The sequence below is a fragment of the Papio anubis genome, chromosome 1, assembly GCF_008728515.1.
Source record: "Papio anubis isolate 15944 chromosome 1, Panubis1.0, whole genome shotgun sequence".
Taxonomy (NCBI): domain Eukaryota; kingdom Metazoa; phylum Chordata; class Mammalia; order Primates; family Cercopithecidae; genus Papio; species Papio anubis.
This window is the reverse complement of record NC_044976.1, coordinates 129,733,028-129,745,831: the sequence shown is the minus strand read 5'-3', so window position 1 is coordinate 129,745,831 and position 12,804 is coordinate 129,733,028. Positions and strand designations below refer to the sequence as shown.

The 12,804-nt window shown below is 39.5% G+C and overlaps 1 pseudogene; it reads left to right on the top strand.

Annotated features, from left to right (window-relative positions):
* The first annotated feature begins 5,558 nt into the window (after window positions 1-5,558).
* Window positions 5,559-12,235, top strand: LOC110741168 (annotated as a pseudogene).
* Window positions 12,236-12,804: the final 569 nt, after the last annotated feature.

Genomic DNA, 12,804 nt, shown 5'->3' with positions numbered 1-12,804 from the left:
ACAGCCTTCAGTCCAGTTACTGAAAACAAGTAGTTACTGAACTAAAACTAAAAACCAATAGAATAGGCAAAGCAGAGATGAAAGAGCAGTGATTTATGGAAAGCCTAGAAGAATAACTTTGTCATAGAAAACCATGTGTATATTCTTGTGATCATGTGATTCTGGGAGTCAGGGTACATGTTTTGAGTGGCCATTTTTTTTTTTTTTGAGATGGAGTCTCGCTCTGTCGCCCAGGCTGGAGTGCAGTGGCCAGATCTCAGCTCACTGCAAGCTCCGCCTCCCGGGTTTACGCCATTCTCCTGCCTCAGCCTCCCGAGTAGCTGGGACTACAGGCGCCCGCCACCTCGCCCGGCTAGTTTTTTTGTATTTTTTAGTAGAGACGGGGTTTCACCGCATTAGCCAGGATGGTCTCGATCTCCTGACCTCGTGATCCGCCCGTCTCGGCCTCCCAAAGTGCTGGGATTACAGGCTTGAGCCACCGCGCCCGGCCTTGAGTGGCCATTTTTGTTTTGACTGGTACATAATTTAAAGAACTAAGCAGAGTGATCCCGTTTTTTTTTTTTCTTTTGTTTGCTTGTTTCGTTTTGCATTCAGCTATCCTGAGAGTAAAAGAGTGAAACTAGGAAAGAAACTTCTTAAGGAAGAACCAGATAGTGAAACTAAGCAGGGGAGCCTGTAGGTAAGGGGGTTGAACAAACAATCCAACACAAGGGCTTCTTCAAGCAAGTGACATGCTGTATGTCTACTTCCTGTGCTTCTATTTCCTGATCTACTGTGGTGTTTATCCTTTTGGTTATGGAGTTGAACTTCTTCATTTTGCTACCAGGAGGCAGTGTTTTGTAGTGCTTAGGAGGATGTGCTTTGGTTATGCCAGGTGAAGTTCAAATCTTATTTCTACCATCCACTAATTGTATGACCTTGGTCCATTCACACGACACCGCTAAGCCTCTATTTTCTCATCTATAAAATAAGAATAACAACAGTACTCACTTTGCAGGATTGTTTGGAATATTAAATTGAAATAATGCTTGTAAGCACCTAGGTCAGAAGCTCACAGCTGGTCTCTCATGCCAGAAATGGTCTCCCGGGCTCACAGCTGGTCTCTCATGCCAGAAATGGTCTCCCGGGCTACAGACACTTTTTCCATCTCATACAAATGACAGGCCTTAACCAAGTTTTCTTAAGAAACTAGTCAGTGTTTTCTTTGAATAAAGGATAAAGGAAGGCAAGAAGACCTAATGGGTTTGGTGATGAACTAAGTTAAAGTGTGAATATGGAGATACCTGTGAATACAGCTGCTCTTAGTCATTGTTGCAGTTCATTTTGTGTTGCTTATAACAGAATACCTGAAACTGGGTAATTTGTAATGAAACAAAATTTATTTTTTACAGTTCTGGAGGCTGAGAAGTCCAAGGTTGAGGAGCCCATCAGGTGAGGGCCTTCTTGCTTGTGGGGACTCTGCAGAGTCCTTCCTCTTCTTTTAAAGCCACAAGTCCCATTCCCATCATAAGCCATTAGTCCATTAAGCCATTAATCCATGCATGAGAGCAGAGCCCTCATGACCCATCACGTCCTCAAGACCCCACCTCTCAATCTTACCACATCAGGGATTAAATTTCAATGCGAGTTTTGAAGGAGACAAATATTTAAATCATATCAGACATCAATACATAGAAATAAAAAGCTGCAGTTATTTAGATACTGCAGTTTCATTGAAGATGGGGCTTGGTGGAGGAACATCATTTGCCTCCATGGAGGCATATGTTTTGATATTGAATTGGGGAAAACCAGACTGAAGCTGTAAGTCATGCCCTTGACATTATGAAGCAGCAAACATCAGGCCCAGCTGAGTCATGCAGCTCCTGAATCCTGGCATTCCTTCCTCTCATGGTTCTAAGGCATGTTTTTTTATTGAAAAAACATCTTGGCCACATGTTCAGGAAGATGTAGGATTCAAGTGTCAGAGACACAACTTTTGTGACACACCTCAAAGTCATTTTCCAGAGGCACTTCAGTCACCCTCAGACCTCAAGCAGGCCTGATAACATCAAAATTATCCCGTGCCTCATCTATGCCTCTTCCTCTTTTTCTGTCCACCCGATGTTCCACCTAGAGACCCAACTTACCACCAGTTGCATTAAATCTTTCCACTATTTTGTAATTTCCCTTCATCTACTTTGTTAAATGAGAAACAGGAAAGAAGTAAGAATAAACTGAAAATTTTTTAATTATGCAAAAAAACTTAGGGATCAAAGGATCACTCTGGCAATGCAGAAATCTACCAAACTCTGCCATTTATCACTATTATATTTAAAAAATAGACTTGGCCAGGTGTGGTGGCTTACGACTGTAATCCCAGCACTTTGGGAGGCCGAGGCAGGTGGATCACTTGAGGTCAGGAGTTCAAGACCAGCTTGGCTAACGTGGTGAAACCCCATCTCTACTAAAAATACAAAAATTAGCCGGGCATGGTGGTGGGCACCTGTAATCCAAGCTACTCGGGAGGCTGAGACAGGAGAAGTGCTTAAACCTAGGAGGCAGAATTTGCAGTGAGCCGAGATCACGCCACTGCATTCCAGCCTGGGTGATAGAGCAAGACTCCATCTCAAAAAAAAAAAAAAAAAACAAAACAAAACTTTCCAGAATAAAGGAAAAGCCTGGCATTGCTTTTTATAACATACAGATGGCATCATAGGTTCTTAAGAATTTATTAATAATTGATTAATATAAATGTTGGGCTGTAAATAGCAGAATCATCCTCCTGATCCCCCCATCCTTGTCTTCAGGTATGCTTCCACAGTTCAGCACAAATACGGTTCCTTCCACTGACATTTAAATGTTACCTTAGTCTCAGCCATGGTGATCATTGTTTTTTTTTTTATTGCAACCTCACCTGACTGCCATCATCCTTACCATCTCCCCTGACTCAGCCCTATCACTAGAATTGTCCATATAAAAGACATTGAGTAGTGTAGGGGTCAAGGAAAAGGGAAGAAGTAGAGACTGTTGGGTTGGGAGCCTACGTCAGTGGGAGAGTTGTGGTTCCGTTAACAGTAAAAGGGAAGCAAGAATGAGAAAGTACTTAGAGTCCTAAGACAATCAATGATTTAGGATATGTAAAGGTTGAATTTTTCGTTATGCATTTAAATAAAAACGTGTAGTACAAAGTTTTAAATGTACACTTGGAGTTTTAAGGTGGTGAGTCTTGGTGATTCGAGTTTGTAATTATTTTATACAGATTCAGTTTCTGCCCACAAGGAGTTTATACACTTCACTGAAAAAGGCAGACAAGACATTAGACCTCATAAAACAATATATTGATAGTCATAATAATAACGGATAGAGTTTACTGAGTTCTTTCTATCTTTCAGTTACTTTGCTTAGTGTTTTAAATGTGTAAACTCTTAATTTTCACAACACCTTCTAGGATTAGGGACTGTCAGCCTTCAATAGATTAAGAGACCTGCTCAAGACCACACAAGTGGGTGGAGCAGGGATTTTAACTTGCACGGGTATGGTGCCCAAGCCTGTGAGTTTACTTCTTTCCACCTTTGGTGTGATGGAAAGTCCTGGAGATGATGGAAAAATAAACAACAGGAGCACTTAACTCAGACTTGGGCTTGCAGGATTTGAAAATAGTTTTGGAGAAAGTGAGATATAAAGAAAGACCTGGAGGTGAGTAGGAATTAGCCAGATGGGGGAGGAGGATGAAGTAGAGGGTGAGGTATGTTCAGATTCTCCTGGAGCCTAGTGTATGTGGGCAGAGGGAGGCCAGGAAAGGCCTGGCCCCAGAGCTCTCTGATGAGCTGGCCAAAAGGAAAGCAGAGACAGCCTCATGTCACAAACAAAGCATCCATGTTTACGAGGTGGAAAGAGGAGAGATACTGACAATGAGGACAAAGATAAGTGGTTCAGAAGCTGGAAGAGCTTTAGGATCTATTGTCTGGCTTTTATTAATATTTTTGCCTCACCCTTGTTGTCTTTTTACCTGCTCCCTGTTTCAGTACATTGAGATCAAATATAAGTAGAGGAAACCAAATTAAACATCATAGAATGATGGGTAAAATCTGGTGGAAGCAAATAATTATCTGTTGGATATTTCCTAAATCTGAAACAGGATTTGCTAGATCTGAGCCCTATCCTTCTTTCCCCTCACACTCCACCGCCAGCTTTATTGAGCTATGTTTTGATGTTTGTGTACATTGTGAAATGATCCTATAATCAAGCTAATAAACATGTCTGCCACCTCACATATTGTGTGTGTGTGTGAGAGAACATTTAAGATCTACTACTCTCTTAGCAATACTCAAGTACACAGTACACCACTGAGTGTCGTCTTCCTTGAAATACTCTTTGCCTTGCCTTCCAGCACTCCACCAGGTCTGGCTTCTTTTCTCTACTGCTCTGACCTTTCTTTGTAAGTCTTCCTTGTTGACTCTTCCTCTTTAGCCCAATCACTTGCTGTCTGAGCTCTACGTGGCTTGGAGGCCTGCCCCCTTCTCATTCATGGTGGCCTCTCCTGACAGTCTCATCCTGTTCTGCAGTATCAGCTGCCATCTGTATTTGGATGCTGCCCACGTTACTGTCTGGAGTTCTGACCTTTTGTCTAAGCTCCAGGCTCATATATTCAATTAAACATCCCCATTTACATATCTCATGGGCACTTCAAACGCAACACCTCCAGCGCTAAACCCACATTTTCCTCACTTACTTTGACCTGCTCCTCCTTGGGTGCTCCCTGTCTCTGTAATGACACTATCATTCACCTACTTTCCTGAGCCAGAAATCTGGGAGTAATTCTGGAATCCTTATCTCTCTTGAATGAGTTTTTAGTGGCCATGTGTCATATTTGTGCCTTCCCAGAATCTTTTAAATAATTCACATGTAATAATTCTCATGTCCCCAGCGCAGAAGACAGGAGTCAAATTCTCAGTTTCTTTTTCTTGCAACCCAGATGGACACAGGTGACCTAGGCTTGCCCTGTCAGATGCTTCCAAGGGAGGCTTGATTTAGAAGTCATCAACATGAGAACCTGGCTCTCCATGGAGTTTCCATCTTGCTGATGCGGCTGGCTTCAGAGACATCTGGGTTTTAGGCAATAGCAGCAATTGCAAAGTACATACGGAAGTGGCAGTTGTACTGTAGATTGAGCAATTGCAGTGTTGTCAGGTCTTGGCATTATATGTTTATGGAACAGAAACAGTGAACTTATTCAGAATAGTTTTGTTGCCTGGTTTGGTGTGTGTGTATGTCGGTGGAGGGAGAAGGTGTGGGAAACACAGTTTTGTTTTTTGTTTTTCTTTTATTCTGTGAGTTTAGTCTTGACTTTGTTCCTTCAGTCCTTCAGATTCTCCAATGATCTCTGAGGGGTGTGTGTGTGTGTGTGTGTATTTCAGACAGGGTTTTGCTCTGTCACTCGGGCTGGAGTGTAGTGGTGTGATCACAGCTCACTGCAGCCTCAAACTCCTAGATAATCAAGTGATCCTCCTGCCTCAACCTCCCAAGTAATTGGGACTACAGGCATGTGTCACCACACCCTGCTAATTTTTAAAATTCTTTGGAGAGACAAGGTCGCTGTTTGTTGCTCAGGCTGGCCTTGAACTCCTCGCTTCAAGTGATCCCCTCGCCTTGGCCTCCCAAAGTGCTGGGATTACAGGCATAAGGCACCGTGCCTGGCCTGGGTTTAATATTTTTAATAAAGTTTCTGTTTCCTTAAACTATCAAAAATAGCTTATGTTGTTTGCGGTAGGAATCTTGAGCAATTCAAGATAGTTGCTTTCTCTCCAATAGAAAGTCTAGCTGTGTTTTGAGCTGTGTGAAAGGAGAAGGGAAGGATGTGGTAAGCAAGAACCAGAAATAAGGGCTTGGAAGAGGGAAGGCCCTGACTCTCCAGGGTTTTTTTCATTTGATCACATTATATAGAATATATAAATTATGTACAAATATGCCAAAAACAGGGCAGAGTGATGGAAAGAGAATTGGAATTTTAGAAAATAATTGGGTTTAAATTCTGACTATACCACATACTAGCAGGGTACTCTGGAGCAAATGACTTAACTTCTTTAAATTCTGTTCCCTCACTTATGGGTTGCAGTTAATATTTTTACCACATAGAGTGGTAGGGTTACATGAGGTAACCTGTGAAAAAGACCTCTCACTTATTGGCTTACTGGCTGAGTGGTAAAGGTTAGCTCTCTGTGCCAGAGGCAATCAGGGACTCTAGAGAACGCGTCAATAATTGGTTATATATAGGTGGTCCATAAGTATTGACTGTTCAATTTCATTGGCCTAGAATTCCACTCTTTGTATTTCCATATGTTAAAACTCTTATTCCTTCTAATAGGAATCGTCCAAGTGCGTTATTTTCTTTAATTGGACCTTTCCAAATTCACTTAGCTGGAAGTAATGAATTCTATTTCTGAAATATTATTATATTTTATCATAGATCATATTTGGATTAATAGTGTAGAATATAGATCCTTAGGATGGTATAGAATATAGAGCCTTAGAATAGGAAGATACTTTGGTGAGCATTTAGTAGAGCTAAAATTTAGTAGAGCTAAATGGTATAGAATATAGAGCCTTAGAATAGGAAGATACTTCAGCGAGCATTTAGTAGAGCTATTTATGTTTTAAATTTATTTTCATTCAATTATTATATTACTATTGATTGAAATTCAACAATATTACAAGGATGATAATAAAAGAGTAGTCCCCTGCCTCATACCTTCCCACTCCCAATTCCCACTCACTCGAGGCAACGTTTTTTAACCTTTCATAATAATATGTTATCTTCCTAGTTTTCAATTTTAGCCACTCCATTATCTATTGATTTGCTGCAATAGAAGATACAAATTTGGTTTTCTTACACCTCTTTTCTTACATTGTTGGAACCCTACATCTCACCAATACATGTGCATTGTCTCTCTTCCCACTTTCCCAATATGGTCATTTCACAATTGTTGATTAAATAACTGTTTGGTGTTTTAAATTACCATAACTCTCTAGATAAAACTAATCGTTAAGCCATGTAGTATGGTTAGATTCCTTCTTTATGCATCTTTATTTTTTTCTGAAGTCAGTGACACATCTTTAATAATTTATTCCATCTTGATGTGCTTATTGCTAATTATTTTAAGAAATCCAAAATAGTAAAATTTCTCTCAAAATAAATTCAGGTAATTTCTCTGCAACCACCCACTACCTGCAACACTTATACATATATCTCACACACTTTTTCCTTAGGAAATATTCTTTTTTGAGCTTTCTGTCCCCCTGCTTTGAACAAGTTTCAGTCTAGCTCTGTACAAGTCAAAGTTCAAGGGCTTCTGGTCACCATTTTCCTGGGGTGACATCATCCTTGTTGACTGAATGTTTGTGTTACCCCCAAAATTCATATGTTAAAATTTTAACCCCTAATGTGATGATATTAGGAGGTGGGGCTTTGGGGAGGTGATTAGATCTTGAGGGTATGGACTTTGTGAGTAGGATTAGTGCTCTTATACTACGTGGGATAGTGCCCAGGGAGCACTTTCATTTCTTCTGCCGTGTGAGGACACAGCAAAAAGCTGTCATCTTGGTAGGTGTGGTGGCGCACATCTGCTGTCCAGGAGTTAGAGCCCAGCTTTGGCAACATGGCAAGACCTTGCCTCTAAAAAAAAGTAAGAGAAAAAGAAAAGAAAAAAGATGGCTCCCTGTGAACCAGGAAGCAAGTCTTCACCAGATACTGAATATGCTGGTATGTTGATCTTGGACTTCCCAGCCTCCAGAATTGTGAGAAATAAATGTGTATATAAATTGTTGTTTATGAGCCACTTAGTCTATAGTATTTTTGTTATAGAGGCCCAAACAAACAAAGACGTGGAGATTCCTGAATAATTTTGTTCCTTCCTTACATGTACATATAATTATAATTATCAGCTAGGTATAGAAGACTAGGCTGAAAATTGTTTTCCTCAAATGTTAAAGGAATTGCTCCACTCTCTTCTAGCTTCTAGTGTGGCTGTCAAGAATGCCAATTCTATTCTTATTCCTAATCCTCAGATATGATCTATTCTTTCTCAGGAAGCTTTTAGGATCTTCTCTCTCCTTGGTGTTTTGTAATTTTAAAAGCATGTTGCTAGAAAAAAAGAAAGACCTAAAAATCAATCATCTAAGCTCCCATATTAAGAAACTAGAAAAATAAGAGTAAATTAAATGCAACGTAAGCATAAGAAAATACAGTTTTAAAAAATTAGAGCCGAAATCAATGAAATTGAAAACAAAAATTAAGAGTGGCAGGAGCTGCTCCACTTCCTCCTGTTTTCAGGGAGCTGGAGCTTACTTCTCCAGGGACTTGGCTAGGAAGGGCTCTCTAGCGTCTGGGCCACACTGCAAAGGCTGGAGTGTTTTAAGAGTTTACATGTCAGGAAGAGTCTGTTACTTTTAAAATTAACTTAATTGTCCTTTTAGACTGTTTATTTTTGGATCAAATCCTATGCCAGGGATTTTAACTGCACTTTGAATGTATTACCAAGGTTATGGTGACCCTTAGATGCTATTTTTGGAAGAAGGAGGAATGGTGACAGTCTGCAAATCAATACTCGAGAGCCTGAGAAGCCTCTGGATTTTGACTTCTGCAGTACCAATGTTATTAATAAAATTATTCTGCAGTCAGAGGGGCTCTGAAGCATTTCCCAAATTGGATGTGATGACTGAGGTCCTACAGATTATCATGTCTCCTGACAAGCATTATTTCAGGTTATCTACTTTTGGAAATTTAGAAAGTTTGCAACTTGACTTCCAAAGATTTTTATTTGATGCAAGCATTTCATTATAATCAGACCCAGGTCAACAGATTTGATTTATTTGCTAATACCCTTTACAAAGACATTAGTCCTATCTTGCAAGGTATTTTATTCACACAAATAACAGGATTTCTTTCATTATAGCATGTGATTAGAATGAATGGGGCAAATACATTTTATGGAATATTACTGTTGCCCTGATTAAGAAGTTCCTGAATCTGAGGCTTGAGTATGATGGTTCATTGTGATGTTTATGTGTACATTCATGATTAGTTGAATTCTCATTCTGAGTATAAAAATCTTCATAATTTCTTATTGAATTTTCTATAGAGAAGATGCATGGAGAAGATAAAAGCAAGGTCGTCCCTGTACCCTAATAGCTATGTACTTTGTGAACAAATGCTTTCATGAAGTCATAGATTATCTGGTATTAGACTGTCCTGTGGCTCTGTCTTTTGAACTCATGGGAATCATTGTGAGCCAAGATGAATAAGTTATAGGTTCTATTACATTTAAGTAGAACATTTCAAGAGTCTAAAGATTTAAAGTTTGTTATTGAAGGCATATCAGAACTGTTCTTTTGTTTATTTACTATTAGAAAATGCAAAGGCATATGGACATTGCTTATTAGTTTAAATGCCAGAGATTAGATATTAAAGCAGTGGTTCTCTAAGTGTTGTGCCAAGACCAACAGCATCAGAATCACCCAGGAACTTGTCAGAAATGCTGGGGGTGAGGCCTAAAATCTGCATTTTCACAAGCTTCCCCCAGGAAATTCTGATGCATGCTAAAGTGTGGAAATCACTGTTTAGATACATTTTTAAAAATTAACATTTAATTGCCTTGAGGTGTTTGCTTTTACTTGTGATTTCTTTACAAAAGTTCTGAAATTGAGGCATCACTAAACAAGTCTGAACAATTCTTTATATGATCTATTTCTAAAGAATACCTTTTTAAGAAATCTGTGGACAAGATATAAAAGTCTTCAGAGTCATAGATTTTCTCCTTATTCTTAAAACTGTTCAATGCAGTACTTATTAGATACCTTCTGTTTGCCCATAAACATTTTTTGACCAAATCAATGTATAAAAAACCAGTTAGTGGTTTCTTACAAGACTAAACATACTCTTATTATATCTTATTATACAGTACAGCAATTGCATTCCTTGATATTTACCCAAAGTTGAAAAATTAAGTCCACATAAAAACATGCCACAGATATTTATAGAAGGTTTATTCATAATTGCAAAACCTTGGAAGCAACTAACATGTTCTTCAGTATATGAATGGATAAACTGAGAGAAATGGAGACAATGGAATATTTTTTAATGCGAAAAAGAAATGAGCCATCAAGCCACGAACACCCATGGAGGAATCTTAAATGCAGATTACTAAGTGAAAGTCTGAAAAGGCTATATACTCTATGACTTCAACTATATGAAATTCCGGAAACAGCAATACTGTGGAGACAGTAAAAAGATCAGTGGGTGGTTGCCAGGATTTGTGGGGAGAGATGACTAGACAGAGCACAGAGGATTTTAGGGCAGTGAAAACACCCTGTATGATACTATAATGGTGGATACCCATTATACATTTGTCCAAACCCACAGAATGTACAACACCAAGTGTACCCTAATGTAAACTGTGGAGTCTGGGTGATAATGATGTGTCCATGCAGGGTCTACCCTGGTGGAAACGTTGATAATGGGGAGGCTGTGCATGTGTGAGGGAAAGGGGTATATGGAAACCTGTGCCTGCAGCTCAGTTTTACTGTGAGCCTAAAACTGATTTAAAAAATAAAGTCTACTAAAAAAAAAAAAAAAAACTGGAAAAAAAATGCGAAATGACATGCTTTTGTGTGTGTTCTTTCTCATTCATCACATTCGATATTTATTTGATAACTTTCTTTTTTCTCCACTCACTCTTGTTTAAATGCTTATTAGCTGGTTATTATTCATCCTGGCATAAACTTGTATATCTCTTATCTTTTCTCTTCTGTTTTTCCATTTTATTGTTTTCTAGGTATACTTTTAGAAAGAGCTCTTCAACTTTATCACCCTATTAGCTTTAAAACTTTTCTGCTATCACATTTAGAAAATATATTTATAAAATCTCTCCTGTTAATTTGTTCATTTTTTACAAGTATTAGCACTGGCTTTTTGTTTCATGGATGCAATGTCTTTTCTTATCTCTCAACCATATATATTTCTTCTTCTACCCTCTGCTTTGTCCTTGTTTAAGTTCCTTCTTCTGATTTGTTTTCTGTTTTTTTTTTTTTTTTTTTTTTAAGTTGGAGGCTTTTCTGAATGTTATTTATATCTGTTTACTCATATTTAAGAAAGAAATATCTATACATATATACACACAAAACTGAATTGAATTCTTTTTGTGTTGGCCTGTTTTATTTATGAGTTAGTTTAATTATAGGATTAGCACGAAAGGGCCTGAGTCTTCATGCTGGAAAAACTCAAAATGTCAGTAACGGTGGGAGTTTTTCCCCTCTTGGGCCAGTCGCTACAGTGGGATCCTCCAGTCTTCTGCTTATGGCGTAAACCTTGCTGTCAGTACTCTAGGAGTCAGTGGGGAAAGGGCTTGGGGATCCCACTTTTCTCTGTGAGACTATTAACAAACTTCCCTTTTCAGCACAGTTGCTTCCTTTCCTTTCTGTGTCTTGTCACCTAGTCGGGTATCTCTCTGATCAAATTTCTTGGTAAAACAAAGCTGAAGGATGAGCACTTGTCTGTCTGCCCTGGGTGCAGCAGTGTACCTGCTCCTCATTGAGACCACTCCCCAGTTTAATCACTTAACTCACCTTTTACAGGACTTGAAGCCTCAAATCACTATGCCTCTCCGGGGTGGTGCTTGTTGGGTTCTCCCTCAACAGGGAGCTTTCTCTCATGTACTCAGTAGGTTACCAAATTCATACACTTCGCAGGCTTTTTAATTCTTACATACTGTTCTCTTTGGTGTTCTTTTGCCTTGTGTGATCCACTCACTCATGCATTCACTCATTCAACAAATATTTTTTGAACACTTTCTCTATGCCTGGCACTGTATCAGGTGAAGTGGGTGCAGTGAGCCAGTGGGCAGAAATCTCTTCCCTCATGTGCGTTACATTTTAGGAGCATGAGCCAGAGAATAAACAAACAAATGACATATGCAGTATGTCAGATGGTGGTCAGTAACACGTGTGGGAAAAAATAATGCGGGGAAGAGGTAGAGAACATGCTGGTCAGAGAAGCCCCACAGATAAGGTGCTATTTGAGCTGACACCTGGCAAAAGTGTAGAAACAAGCCTTGCAGCAGAAAGTGAAGGAGGTCCTGCAGCTCTGGGCTGATTACGTGGGCATGGTTAGGTGCTCTTCCTCTGCTCCCATCGCATCTTGAGCATACTTTAATTATAACACTTATCATTATGTCCTATTGTGATTATTAAATTACATGTCTGTTTCCATGACTTGGCAGAGCCGCTGAACATCTGGAACTTTGTCTTACTAACTTTTATATTCTCAGAATCTAATACATCATATTAGACGTTCAGTGCATAATTGTTAATTCAATGAATAAAAAAGGAAAACCTCAAGTAAACTGCGGACTAGAATCAAGCCCTCAAGCTCTGAGTTTAGGGTTAGGAGCCTGGTTAGGAAGAAAGACTGTATATATGCTTTTGAGGCAAGCAGTCAGTGAGGGAATGAGGCACGATTACTTGCATGTGGCTACAGGCAATAAAAATGGGGTCAAAATGGTTAGCAGAGGGACTGCCCCACTAGTAGACGGGAACTGTTACAACAGGCTATGACAACGAAGACAGATTGCAGACTTCCTACTTAGGCACAGATGAGAATGTAACACAGAAGAAACCGGCTGCAACTGGTTAAAGCCAGGATGGTCGAAAACTTGGCTGACTGCTGACCCTTAGCTTCATTGTGCCCTTAATATCATAAAACTTCCATGGGGGAATTCCCACTCCCATCATGCACCTGACGCCATGACAGTTCTGGATTAACCATCTTTAGTC